This window comes from Prosopis cineraria, unplaced genomic scaffold (genome assembly GCF_029017545.1).
Source record: "Prosopis cineraria cultivar Desert tree isolate PC_DT_omini unplaced genomic scaffold, ASM2901754v1 PC6, whole genome shotgun sequence".
NCBI classification, from domain to species: domain Eukaryota; kingdom Viridiplantae; phylum Streptophyta; class Magnoliopsida; order Fabales; family Fabaceae; genus Prosopis; species Prosopis cineraria.
This window is the reverse complement of record NW_026555337.1, coordinates 24880741-24895200: the sequence shown is the minus strand read 5'-3', so window position 1 is coordinate 24895200 and position 14460 is coordinate 24880741.

The following is a 14460-nucleotide window of genomic DNA, read 5'->3' as shown; positions in this document are numbered from 1 at the left end:
TATTAAAAATGTCATATATTCCCACCATTAAAAAATATAAGGCATTTTCGCTAAGGTATCTTTAGTTTTTCATTGTGTAATTAACGAGTTTTTTCAAAAAATACCCTTAATAAACTACTCAATTGAAACCTGTAAGTGAGACTCCCTAATTAAATAAGAACAAATATGAAAAGATAACATTAACTTAAAGATAAGTAACAAAAATAATTTAATTATTAATGGATTGTTTTAAAATTTTTGTGATCAAGATATAATAACTCTTGAATTTGTATTTAAAAGAAAATAGAAAAATAATAATGCTCTTAAGGAAAAATAAAATCATGAAATCATAACATGATAACTAGCTAGTGGAGTTATCAGCATTGTTCCAATCATTCATCTCGGCAAGCTTCTGTACAATTATATGTCAAAAGCACCATGCAAGGATAGTTGGTGTTGCACTTGAGGGTCACTAGCTAAAATCCACCTGTCATGAAGTTGGAACGTGTTTTTCATGAAGTTGAATATCAATTTCATTCTCATCGATCACTTGTCTTAATATAGTAGACGCAAGTTACCCGTTCGAGTTTGGAAGAGACACCATGTTAATTGAAAATAAGTATATGGTAATTCGGAGGATGAATATCATTACTTGTCATTAGTCATCGGCTTAATTCACTTCACCTCCCTCATAGTTTGTGTTAGCAAGCTGAGCACCAAGAGAGTCAAACTTGAGGGGGTATTGGAAGATTGAATTAGTTTGGTGATTAATTTGTTTTTAATTACTTAGGTATTGTTGATGACCCTAAAATCTATATAAAGGGTTAAGTATTATTTTATTGAGGTAGGGTGGAATACTTGTCCAGGTTCAAAATTTCCTAATATAAAAACACCAAAATATATTATTTAGTTATGTGATTTAATTCCTAAATTTGACATAAACACAAGAAATGTCATGGTTTTGTAAATAGATTGGGCCATCCAATTCCACTGGTTGTATTAGGAACTAGCTCTTGGTTCGGTCCTCTGCAACCTTTAAAACTGAACACTTAGATACAAGGCCGTGTGAAGGGGTTTTGTGGCCTAACGCAAAATTATTTTCGAAGCCTCATGTATTATTATTTTACCACTTTAAATCCTATAAAAAATTAAAGCCACAACGGAATGCCATCTCGTTGACTCGCCTTGTCCCTCTTGTATGTACTAGTGCCTTAGTCACACTTTCCTAACAATCACAATTTCAGCTAAAAATTAAAATAAAGGGTAAAAGAGGAACAAACACACCTGATATGTATATATATATAGGGCCATCTATGATTGGCTTTCTTTATTCTTTTAACAAAAATTCAAAAGTCCCATAAACAAATAAAAGGATTCATCAACTTCACAATGACAAAAGGAAAATCAAGTTATTAATCAGGCCACAGTGCCCATGGACATGGCTAAACAAGAGCTATATTTTATTAATAAGAAAATGATGGCAGTAAAGGAAACGATTTGATTGGGAGAGAAGAAGAGATGAAATGACAAAGTGGTTGTGGCAGGGTATATGCGCACTAAAATATGGGACCATAAATTTTTACAGCATGGTTAATTGATATTAGAAATAAAAGTGAGAAATGCACTAAAATATGGGACCATAAATTTTTACCCACATTATTACTCATTCATACACTGATGAACCTTTGAAAGTCACCGAAAGTTGCGAATGAATAAAGTTTCATATTTGATTCTCCCATTGGTTACGTCTGGCAATGGATGAACCATGAGGGAGGTCAATTGCTTGCAGATGAAGTAGAAGGACACTCACAGATGAAAAGGTGATTTTGGCTCATCATGATTCTGCCGCACACAAATAGGCTCAACATGTGCGAAAAAAAGTGGCATAGGGTATTTTCTTCGCTCTTTTGCCACGTGCTGACAAGAATGCTGAGGGAACAACAATTTTCGAACAAAGACCCAAAATGCATAGAAGCCCCAAGATTCAATTGGGATGCAAAATTGTATAAGGAAGACCTAGAAACACTTGAGGAAGACATTTATTCTCTCGGAGGCAATCTGGATAACTAATGAGCACGGAGTTTGGAAGCGATTTATGTGGGGATTGTTATGGCTAATTACATGTTTGATAAGATTGATTCTAGGGTGTGTTTGGATTAGAAATTGAAAAAGTGAAGTTAGAAGAAATTGAGCAACAGAAGTTAGGATAAAAATCGTTGACGTTAACTAATTTGCATGAATATAATTAATTATTATATCAATTATAATATTCTCCCTTTTATAAATATTAAAATAAAATGTATCAAAATAATTTTTTTAATATATTTTGAATAAACGGAACCAAAAAATAATAAAAGTTGTAGAACCGAAAATAATTATTTTAAAATCTTCTCATGGTATTGACTCCTTCTGTTTATAGTAGAAAAAGACAAAGCATAAAGATCAAAATTGAGAATATACAATGACAATATACAATGATAGCATTTAATGTCATATTAAAATTAAAATTGGTAAAACTATTGGAACTGTACTTCTGTATTTCAATTTTTTTATTTCTAGTTTACAATTTAAACGAACAAGTGAGATGGAGATGTCATATTTTTAAACTGATGTTTATATTAATATTATCACTCAGTAAATGTAAATCAACTCTAGTGTATTTATTAACTGTATTTTCACCAGAAATGCATTGTTTTTTTTAATTAGATTAGATAACAAACTTTTATTGCAAATCCTTTTTCCTCGCTCCAAGTGGAGCTTTGTTTTTTTCCGAACAAACAAAATGCTCCATATGATATCCTAACCAGCATTTCTAAATTTATTGGAAAAGAAATTTTTTTTTGCCAACCGGAACTAAAGACTTATTTTTATGTTTAAAGAATTGTTGGAAAATAAAATTTCACCTATACACAAATTTATTAAAAAAAATATAAAGTAGGGAAAGAAAAACCATGGTTGTTCATAGTAATACTGAGAAAACAACTAGAGAGGGAAAAACTATAGTAGCCAGAATATCATAATTTGATGAAAAAATTACCTTGTAAATTATTATAATCAAGATGTAGCTCTTGAAGCTTATCCAATTTTCCAATACCTTCTGGTATATCACCTACCAAAAAAATAGATTAACGCTTACAGATATTGAATTCGAATTGGTCACAGGTATATCTATTGAAAATATTTCCCACATATGTGATAAAGACACAAAAAAGATGGCATATTAATCCTACGAGTGTCCATGTATGATGAATCTTTTTTACCAAGTCTAACAACACATGCAAATTATAAGCAACATATTGCACTGTAATTGTTTAAAAATTTTACATGGTTTTAACGTAACTACAAAAGAAATTCTATAAATCATCTAAAGCGACAAATTGTCTAGCTGGCGAAAAGAGGATTACAAAGAACATTGGATTATTTTATCTTAACCAAATTAAAAAAATTATTATCATCAATATGTCATTGAAAAATAACAGTTACAGAATTACGCAACGTTAATTTTCTCTGGGGAAATTAATTTGAACAAGGAAGCAAACTTTTGCCAAGTTGTTTCCATCAATGCACAAAATGAACTAACTTTAATAACTTGAATAGCCGTAGAGGAGGGCACAAAGTTGGAAAGGCAAATCTTCAAAAAAAAAAAAAATCAATAACACGAAAAAAATGTGTTTTGGATATATGCAACAAACTTATCCATAAAAAGAGTAAATTATTTTTTCTTTTAACTTTAAATAGATAAATAGATTTCATCACCGCCATATTTTATGTCATATCAAGTTTATAAATTTTTCATAGTTAAACAGAAATCATTAATGTCAGAAAGGTACCTAGAGACTTCAAAGAAATTATGACATTTCGAGCGACCTAATTGTCATTTTTATACTTAGATGGGATTTTATTGCCATTTTCCCAAGTTAATATGTTGTTAATATATTTGTATTTATAAGTTTTATATTTTTTTTTAGAAAGTTTAGGTAAGTTAGGTCTAGGGGCTTACCAAAGGTAGGACAAGCCTCTAGGTTCAAAAATTACTTACAAATGTACTTATAGATCACCCACCAACCAGGTGTTTATAAGTTTTATATTATTATACACCATCAATTATCTAATAACATTTCTCTCAAATCATAAACTTAGTAAATTAATTTTTAAAATATCTGCAATAAAACTTAAAAAAGAAAATTGAAATATATATCACAGTTTATGTATATATCTATATATTTTTTTTAAAAAAATCTCTTGCCCACTTTTGATTCTCATCTCAGCCCCAATGCAAAATAATGGAGATAGCTTAATAATTTGGTTATCTTTAGATATTTTTTATTTTTTTGATGCCACCTATAAAATTCTTGCGAGTGAAAAGCTGTCAGTTGGATAAATTGATTACACATTTTAAGATCAGTCATCATGTGTTTGGTGAATCCATATATGATACAGCTTGAACTTGTTCTTTTGGTATTTTATGCCGAAGATTAATTTTTGTTCAAATAAAGCCCAATATATGCCATGCTGCCACCTAATCATTCTATAAAGCTCAATCAGAATTTGATTTCATACCCTCTTATTCCTCTTACTTAAAATTCTAATGATGTTTGTAGCCAATAAAGCAAAATTGACTGTGATTGATAAGTAACAAAATTGGATAAACTAACGTTGAATTAGACGTTGGATCCATCCAGATTTTACTTTCTGTTTATGTATTAACATTATGTATTCTTTGTATTTTTTCGGTCCATTTGTTAAAGATTAAAAAATAAGTCATTATTAGATAATTGAGGGATTTTATACAAGAATTATTTTGCAGAAATTTTATAAAAAGCATACATTATTTTATGTTTGGTTGCAATAATAAAAAAAGTAATTATTTGCTAGTTATTTTAAAATTTTATAATATCTTTCTTTATATCTTTTTATAAAAATAAATTATCATTTAATTATTTTAAAATCTTAGTATATCTTCTTGCATCCCACATTTTTAAAACATTCTTTCTCAAAGTAGTTACTTAAAATAATAAAAAAATTACTTTTCTATTCTAATTATTTTCAAAAATTAAAAAAATATTTTTGAAATCACAAAATAATTTTTTAAAAAAATTAATTTTTTCATTAAATAAGCTAAAACAAATGAGCACTTTATCTCTTAAAATTATTATAATTAACTATGTGAAAACAACCAAAAAGAGTAAATAGTTTGGATATGTAAAAATGTGATATACTTTAAAATACTTAATCTAAATATTTAACCAAAAGTTTAATTATAAAATATGATATACTTTAAAATATTTAATCTAATATATATTATGTCATTGAAATTTATGGGGCATATAGTAAGTAGAACCTTTTAAAAAAAGGTTAGACTACAATTGTGACTATGGAATTATCAACAAAATTTCAAAAGTTATAAACTACTTCATACGTTCAAAAATATAAGGCATTTTTAACCGAATCTCACCCCCCAATAAAAGTAGTTACCTACTTTTAAACTAACCCTATTTTTCCATCTTTATTCCTATTAAACACCCTACAATAAATATAAAAGTCATTATCAATAGGGGCACTTTTGGACAAAAGGCAATGATTACACCTCAAAAGATAAAAAATGCTTTATATTTTTAAACATTCAACTCATCAAAAAAATGTCTTATATTTTTAATGGAGGGAGTAACTTTTTATATAATTATGTGTGTGTATCAATATAACAAAATAAAAAGTACAATACTGGAAGTGTTGATATAAATGTTTAAAAGTTGCAGCTATGAATGATAGATTTGGTGATGCGCTTATGCTTCTATTACCTATTGTACAGTGTCATTTTTGTTTGTATTTGAAGAGATATTAGGGTGGGAAAGTTAAAAAAAGAGACACGGACCAATATTTAGTTAAAATTATTTGTATTTAATTTTTAAATTAAATTTAAATTAGAAAATTTTCATTTAAATCCCAAGAAATTTTTATAAAATTTAAAATTAAAACTTACAAAAATACTCATATTTTTTAATAAAACACCCTTCCTTATTAAAATTGGATTTAGTAAATATGCTTGATTTTTTAAGTTCATTAAAGTCATTTGAAATTAAGAATCAAGCGTGTCATTGCTGGTTCTAATGGGATAGGTGTCGTCACCACCACTTCTTTTGTCTCATCTACTAGTTAAAATTATTTAGCTGATCTCTCTTATGTTGTTGCTAATTCTGTTTTTGCTCTGTTGTTCTCCTTGTTTTGTTGCTCTGTTGCTGTTTGCGGTTTCAGTTGTACTGTAATGGTTTATTTTTCTTAGGAATACATCAGCAGTTGGACAAGAAAGTCCTTTGAAATTTAGTGTAAGTTTACTTACAAGAGACATAACTGAAATTATCCTCTTCTATATTTGAAATCTTTGTAACAAGTTGAGTTCTCAATGACATTATAAAATATTAAACATTATGTATAAAAATATAATCCAATTTTTGTTTTGTGAGAAAAGAAAAGTTTATTCTAGACTTATACAATCTGGGATATATAATTAATAGCAATTTGACGAAACCAGTTAGCATCTAAGTTCGTAATTTCAAGTTGCAATAGATAATAAGTAAGAAAAAGGAAATAATCTATAGTGAATTATAATTTGCATAAAGTTATACCTTGTAAATTATTGGAACCAAGAGCTAATTCCACACACGATGCAAAAATATTCAAGACTGAACGGTAATGGTCCACACAGGTTCTTCACAAATATTTTATTTTCCTTCACATGATGTATATCATATTGGAAAGATAAGTCGTAGTTATATTGACAATACATAAAAACCAACGGAAAATGTTTGTTGGAGAATGTAGATAGATAACTATTTTTCAAAAAATGACAAAGTTGTGCTTGTTTTGTGTCGAACATTACGAAAAGATACAAGAAAATATTGAAGGACTTAAAAAATGTCTAGGAAGCTCAGTGAAATAGATAGAATAATATAGAAGAATAAAAGAGTGTATAAAGGCTTGCGGAATAATATTTTTGAATTATATAAAACTCCAAGTAAAATATATAAGAGTTTAAAAAATATATAAAAATTATACAAAACTTGGATGAGTCACACCTATTTTATAGTATTTAATTAACGAAAGTAGAATATTTTATAGATTTGTAATCTAGTATCTAGTTATATTAATTTTTTCAAACTGCATTTGCACTATAATATTTTTAATATTGTGTGCTAAAAGAGAAAAATGGTGCAGTGGGGGGTTAAAATGAACTGTGGTGTTAAACTGCATTTAAACTATGATATTTTCTAACCCTTTTGATATAGCCAAAAAGCTCAACAAGATTAAGAAATTTCAAAACAAACAGTTCCTTGTGACATCGCCTGTTTTTTTTTTTTTAAAGAAATATAATGCATCTTTCAATATAGCAACAAAACAAAATGTACTAACAAAAAAAATATTTAGGCTTGCTTATGCATAGAATATTTTATCAAACGAGAAATGAAGAGCACTTATTATTTTTTCTTTTGGCCAAGAGCACTTATTATTTGTTGAAAGCATACCTTCCATGTTATTTTGGAAAAGATCCAACTCTTCTAGCATTGTCAAGTCTTCGAAGCTCCTTGGAATATTTCCTGCAACATAACAGTTAAAAAAAATATATTGCAAATGAGATTCAAAGCATAGAAGAAATGTATCAGGATTCTCTACTAATGTTATTTTGGTGGTGTTGAATTTTTTTTTGTTTGTATTTCAAGTGGGAAGTGACAAAAAGAGAGAATGAAGCCTTAGAATTTGGGTGATAAATTTCACTTAATTTTTTTTCAAATGCATAGGACATTTAACTGCTACTTCCCATGTAATTCATAGAAATGATTGTGAAGAACCTGTGTCACACTTATTTTTTTTTAGTAGGGTTTATATGTTGAAAGAACAATATTCTATAATGTGTAACTTAGTGTCTATCATGTATATTATATGAAACATATCCATTATCTATTTATTTTTTGACATCTGTTTAGTTATATTCGTTAAACTGCATTTATACTATGATAATATACTAAGATTGTGTAAGATAGAATATGTATAGAACGGGTGAGAAAATGGTTCACGTTTTAATCATCAAATTTAATTTAGAAAGCTTCTTATGTATCCAAGCTTAAGTTGTCCATTTACATATCACAATCTGCTGTGAACTATCTTTGGAATAAAGAACAAACAAAAACGACCTAAAAAAATGTAATTAATGTTGGTTTTGTTGCTACACAAAAAATATGTGAACTTGAAAATTTGTTTATAGCAATTATATATAACTCAGTGAACTGTTAAAACTTATCTACAAAGAATAGGTCTGTAAGATTGCATATTTTATTAGGAATATTTCTTGAAATTTAGATGCAAACAAAACAAACATAACAATGCTATGATTTGTTGAATATACCATACCTTCCAAGTTATTGTAATGGAGATATAAAAAGTGAAGCTTAGACAAGTTGCCAATGCCTTTTGGTATATGGCCTGAAAGAAGATGGACATTTATAGTCATAAGGGACACATGCATGAGTTACAGCACAAATTGTCTAATTCTATTTCCAACATTTTCACATATTTTAAGAAACATTTTCACATATTTTAATTAAATACTATTACATCGTTAACTTTGTTAAAAGTCCAAAGATTGTAGTTTTATCACTTTTAATTAATGGAATGATTCTATAACAGAGAAATAATTTTTAGAGAAATAATCCTCATTGGGCTTGTGTCTCTATCCCAGTCGAGCAGCCTAATATTATACCATGACCTCACATGTGGTATCCAAAGTACCATCTAAGCTCATATTTTTATATTTTCCGAACATCTCCAAAATTTCATTATAAATACCTCCTTTTATATGATGAAGAAAAAAAATCAGAAATATAGTTCTTTCGGAGGATGCAAAGAAAACCATTTAAAAAAAACGATACTAACAAATATATACACTTTTGGGTTGTTGATTATTTTTTTTGAAAAAACATTAAATAAAATGGGGTAAATGAATGTTACATAAGAACATGAAGTAGCATGCGTATTTATTGGTTGAATTCACGATGAGAGAGCATACTGTCAACAACTCTTAATTTTGAAATCTCAACTATGACTAATTTCTTCAAGAATATTTGTCAGCGTTACGGTTCAACAGGGCCATGTGAAGATATTTTGCGGCCTAAGGCAAAATTATTAATAAAACTTAGTATGTATAATTGTCCCTTAAAAAAAATACACTCATCATTTTTGACAAAATTATATATTAAAATTTTATAATATAGTGATTCTAATAAAATACTAAATTAATTCAATAGTTAAATGAAAATTAGTGTTGACAAAGTGCTCCTATCCCATCTTATATATTGGGATAGAATATTAACAATGATATGGGATGCCAAAACATTTTTAACAAAAAAGATTTAATCAAGACTAATAATATCAATGATTACTGTGAAAAACTAATAATAATTATACAAATTATAAAAAAGATTTTAATAAGGCTTAAAGGTATAATGTTGATTGTTTAAAATTATACAAGGTCTTGATGCTAATATTTTTCAATGTTTTAGGTTTTAGAATAAGAAAAGGAGAAAAAGAAAAGTCAGATCATGAGTGGAATTTAACGCAAGCTAATGTAGTGCAAATTAGTATCTTATGAATCTCACCGTTCTTTTTTATGTATATAGTGAACTCAGCTCAATAATTAATGTTATAATGGGAGTAATTAGAACTTTTCAACAGGAAAACAATCAATACTTTTTATTGTTTTTGATCTACAATTAAATATATAATAATACAAATATCAATTACACACACATATATAAGAGGGGCATTAATAATTTTTTTTGGAGGCCTAAGGCAATTGCCTCACTTGCCTTATGGCTTCCACGGCCTTGTGATTCAATAATACCATATGAAAGAAACAAGGAAAAGCATAACACTGATAAATTGGTCCCTGTAGTTTTATCCTGTTTTGTTATTAGTCTATGTACTTTGTTTTTATTGCTCTAGATCTATATAGTTTTTTAATCTACAATGTTAGTCCCTCTATTTTTAAATATGCCTAGATGGATGACTATGTGGCACTACTGATGGTCTTTATAGTATTAAATTTTTTGTTGAATGTTAAAATAAGAAAGAAAGAGACAAAGCAACAAAGATCAACTGGAAAAAAACTAAAACAATGCTTGGCTACACAAAGACAAAAAAACTTCAAGATCAACATGAACAAAGATTTTACAATCAATGGCTTCAAAATCAGGAAAAATAAAAATAAAAATAAAATAGGGTATCTTGATGTGGTGAAGAAAACCAACGAGTTCAAAATTTGTAAAAATGAATAGAATAAAATGAATAGAATCTGAATATGGGGACGATTATCTCCATGATAAAAAAAGGATGGACTGTGGAGAAGGAGGTTGAAATTCATGATGTTGAGAAGACTATGCATGCATTTCTGTTCTGGTTTGATCGTGTGAAGGACTATACTAGAAATCTTAAAAGTTACCTATGATCAATTTAAGGACATCTACTTAGATTGTAGTTATGGGAACATTTCATGGTGTATAAAGAAGTTGATTTTTCATTGTGTCCTTTTTAGGTGCAATTCCATGGCTTACCATTAGAGGCGATGGATAGAAAAAATGCCATTACCTTGGGCAATGCAGTGGAGGAGGTGGTCATGATAGAAAATTTGATGATGGGAAAAAGCCTTACAAGAACTTTTATCCATGTTAGAGTTCTTATTAATATTACTCAACTATTAGTGCCTAGGTTCTAGACTCCTTGACCTGGACAAGACCCGATATGGATAACGGTAAAGTATGAAAGGCTGTAATCGTTCTGTTACCAGTATGGGTGTTTTGGTCACGATGCAAAAGGATGTGGATTTGTAGAGGATACTATGGAAGATGAGTCGGATAAAGAAGAGTTTGGGCTCTAGCTAAGTACAACTAATATGAGGACTACGGATGATGCAGTGGAGGTATCCCGTGAAGAGTTGGCAGAAGTACTAGCAAAGGGGATGAAACCACCACCAGAAATGTACCACCATCGTAGGAGTGTTGGGAAGGAGAGTGCTGGGTATGGAAAGAAAGGAAGTTATGGCAGAATGGTGGATCTAAAGTGGAAAATAGGGGCGACGTTGTGAATGAGGAGAGAAATGAAAGGGCAGAAAATTTGCCTGTAAGTTATGAGCAAAATAGGCGGAATAGTGAGCGGATGCAAAGAAGTGGGGATATGAAGGAGAAGGGGGATTTTTTATTTTTTTAGATAATTAATCATGTGAGGCGAAGGGTGGTGGATCTCATAGTAAGGCTCCTAGTGAACTTGTTGGGAACAAGGCCCAAATTATTGTTGAAGTTATGGAGGAAGTGACAAGTAAGGAAATGGGCCTACAAACCAATTCCCAACAAAACTATTTTGTTGAAATGCTATATGAAGAAAACGTGAATCTGGTTGATGAATGGGGTAAATGAAAGCTGCAGAAGAACGTCAAGTAGCAATATTATATATATATATATATATATATTGGTTGTATTCACGATGAGAGAGCTTTCGTCAAGAGCTCTTCATTTTGAAATCTCAATTTTGACTAATTTCTTTAAAAATATTTATCGAAGTTATGGTCCAAAAATAGTAGATGAAAGAAACAAGGAAAAGCATAACACCAATAAATTGGTCCCCGTATATTGGTCCTTATAGTTTTAACAAGTTTTATTATATATTAATCCATGTACTTTGTTTTTGTTGCTCTAGGTCCTTATATTTTTTTTCTAATCTACAATGTTAGTCCCTCTATTTTTAAATATTCCTAGAATGATGACTATGTGGCACTAATGATGGTCCCTATAGTATTAAATCTTGTGTTGAATGTTAAAATAAGAAAGAAAGAGAGAAAACAATTACAAAATACAGAGTATCGAAGATCGACTGGAAAAAACTGAAATTATGCTCGACTACACAAAGACAAAATAAACTTCAACATGAAGGTTAACAAAAAAAAAAAAAATCAATCAATGGCTTGATGTGGTGAACGAAACCAAAGTAGAGATGAAGAGACAAATTCAAAATCTGTAAAAATGAACAGAATAAAACCTAACCTCTATTTAACGAGCAGTGAAATAACATTTGCTATATATATGACAGATAATTTAAAACCATTAGGGCTATATTATCATCCCTCTATGTATATTTAAAAATAGAATGACTAAAATTATAGACAGGAAAAACTATAGGGACCTAGAACAATTGGAGAAAAGCACAAGGTTCAATAATAAAATCTGCTAAAACTGTAGGCACCAATGTTGTACTTTTGAAAGAAACAAAATATGAGAAAAGCAATGTAGTTGTTTCTGATGATGTAGCGAAAACCATTTGAAAAATATGATGGCAACGCGTTATGAGTTGTCAGAAGCAACTTATTATTGTTTTTAGAAAATTGTTACTAGCATTGACGTATGAAAACATTGCATCTGGATCATCTGTTAGTTTTGATTTATATAAAGGCACACTATTTAGAATTGGATAGTATGACTAATCTTAGATTCCATGTAATACACACGTGAACATCTAGTTTAAATGCAATGTTGCTCATAGTGATGCATAGAAAAGCATATGAAAAGCAATGCACGCGCACCCAGAATAGTTAGCACATCATAATTAGATGAAATTGGAATTTATTTGCATCAAGATAACCATAATTAAGTTTCCAATGACTCTTGGTATATGAAAGAAGGATTACCACTTAAAGATACACGGTTTTGAATGTAGTCAATTACAATGTAGTTTTTAAGAAATTAAAGTACATGAAAATTGACTATAAAAGATGGAGCATGGTCTTGTCTTTGGTATGTATATCCACTATATATTCTAATTTTTCTTTGATAAATTATCTGCTATATATTATAAGGCCAATGCTCCGCTAGGCATCATCTTTTAAGTTTATAAATTTTTATTTAATTTCAAAAATCCTCCTCTTCTTATAAAATATTTCATAGAATGTTCTTACAAAAATATGATGTTTGTAATTCTTAACAAAAAATGTGACAAGGAAAAAAATAGTCATATACTTATAATTTTATTGATTACTGTCTAAATTTTCAAAATATAACGAATGACACGTGGAAGTAGATCCCCTCCTACAATGCCCGATTGCACACAATTTTTTTTCGTTTTTTTTCCTTTTCCGGTTTTATAGGCATTCAACGTTACACACCCTTAAGATAATATCACATGCTACATACAGCCAGAAAAAAAAAAAAATAAAAAACTAAATAGATCATAAAAAATAGATATTTTTCTCTATATAACATACAAGTTGAATACTAAACTAATTCTTTTAATATCATACTTATTTATTTCAATGCGTAATGATCTGACAAAAAAGAAAAGGATGGCTTTTTGGGTTATGTATATAGGCTTTAATCTTTCAATATATATTTCATTGAGCTTTACATATATTCAAAATTATTTAAGACTAAACGGTGATGGTCCACACCGGTTCTCCACAATTATTTTATTTTACTTCACATGACGTATATCATATTGGAAAGATAAATCATAATTATATTGACAATACATAAAAAACCAACAAAACATGTCTGTTGGAGAATGTAGACAACTATTTTTCAAAAAGAGAAAGAGTTGTGCTCATTTTGTGTTGAACTTACTAAAAGACACAAGAAAAATACTGAAGGATTATGAAAATATCTACGATGCTCAATAAAATATATAGAGAAATATTAAAAAATACAAAAGTATATAAAGGCTTGTGGAGCAATATTTTCTATATATTTTCAGATTATATAAAAATCCAAGTAAAACATATAAAATTTAAAAATATATATAAAAATTATTCACAACTTGGATGAGTCATACCTATGTTATAGATTTGTAATCTAGCATATAGTTATATTAATTTCTTCAAACTGCATTTACACTATGATAATTTTATAATATTGTGTACCAAAAGACAAAAAAATGGTGCAGTGGCGATTTAAAATAAATTATGGTGTTAAACTGCATTTATACTATGATATTTTCTAAGGCTTTTGATATAGCCAAAAAGCTTAATAAAATTACGACATTTCAAAACAAACAGAGCCACACATCACCAATATTTTTTTTTTAGGAATATAATGCATCTTGCAATATAGAAACAAAACAAAATGTACTAACAAAAAAAACTGTATGATTGCTTTTGCATAAAATATTGCATCAAAGGAAAAATGAAGAGAACTTATTGTTTGTTGAAAGCATAGCTTCGAAGAAAACATATTGAACATAAGCTTCAAAGCATTAAAAAAAAAAAGTATCAGAATTCTCTAATGTTAATTTGGTGGTGTTGAATTATTTTTGTTTGTATTTCAAGTGAGAAGTGATACAAAGAGAGAATGAAGACTTGAAATATGGGTAATAAATTTCGCTTTATTTTTTTCAAATGCACAGAACATTTAACTGCTACTCCCTACGTAATTCACAGGATAATGCTTTCTAGTA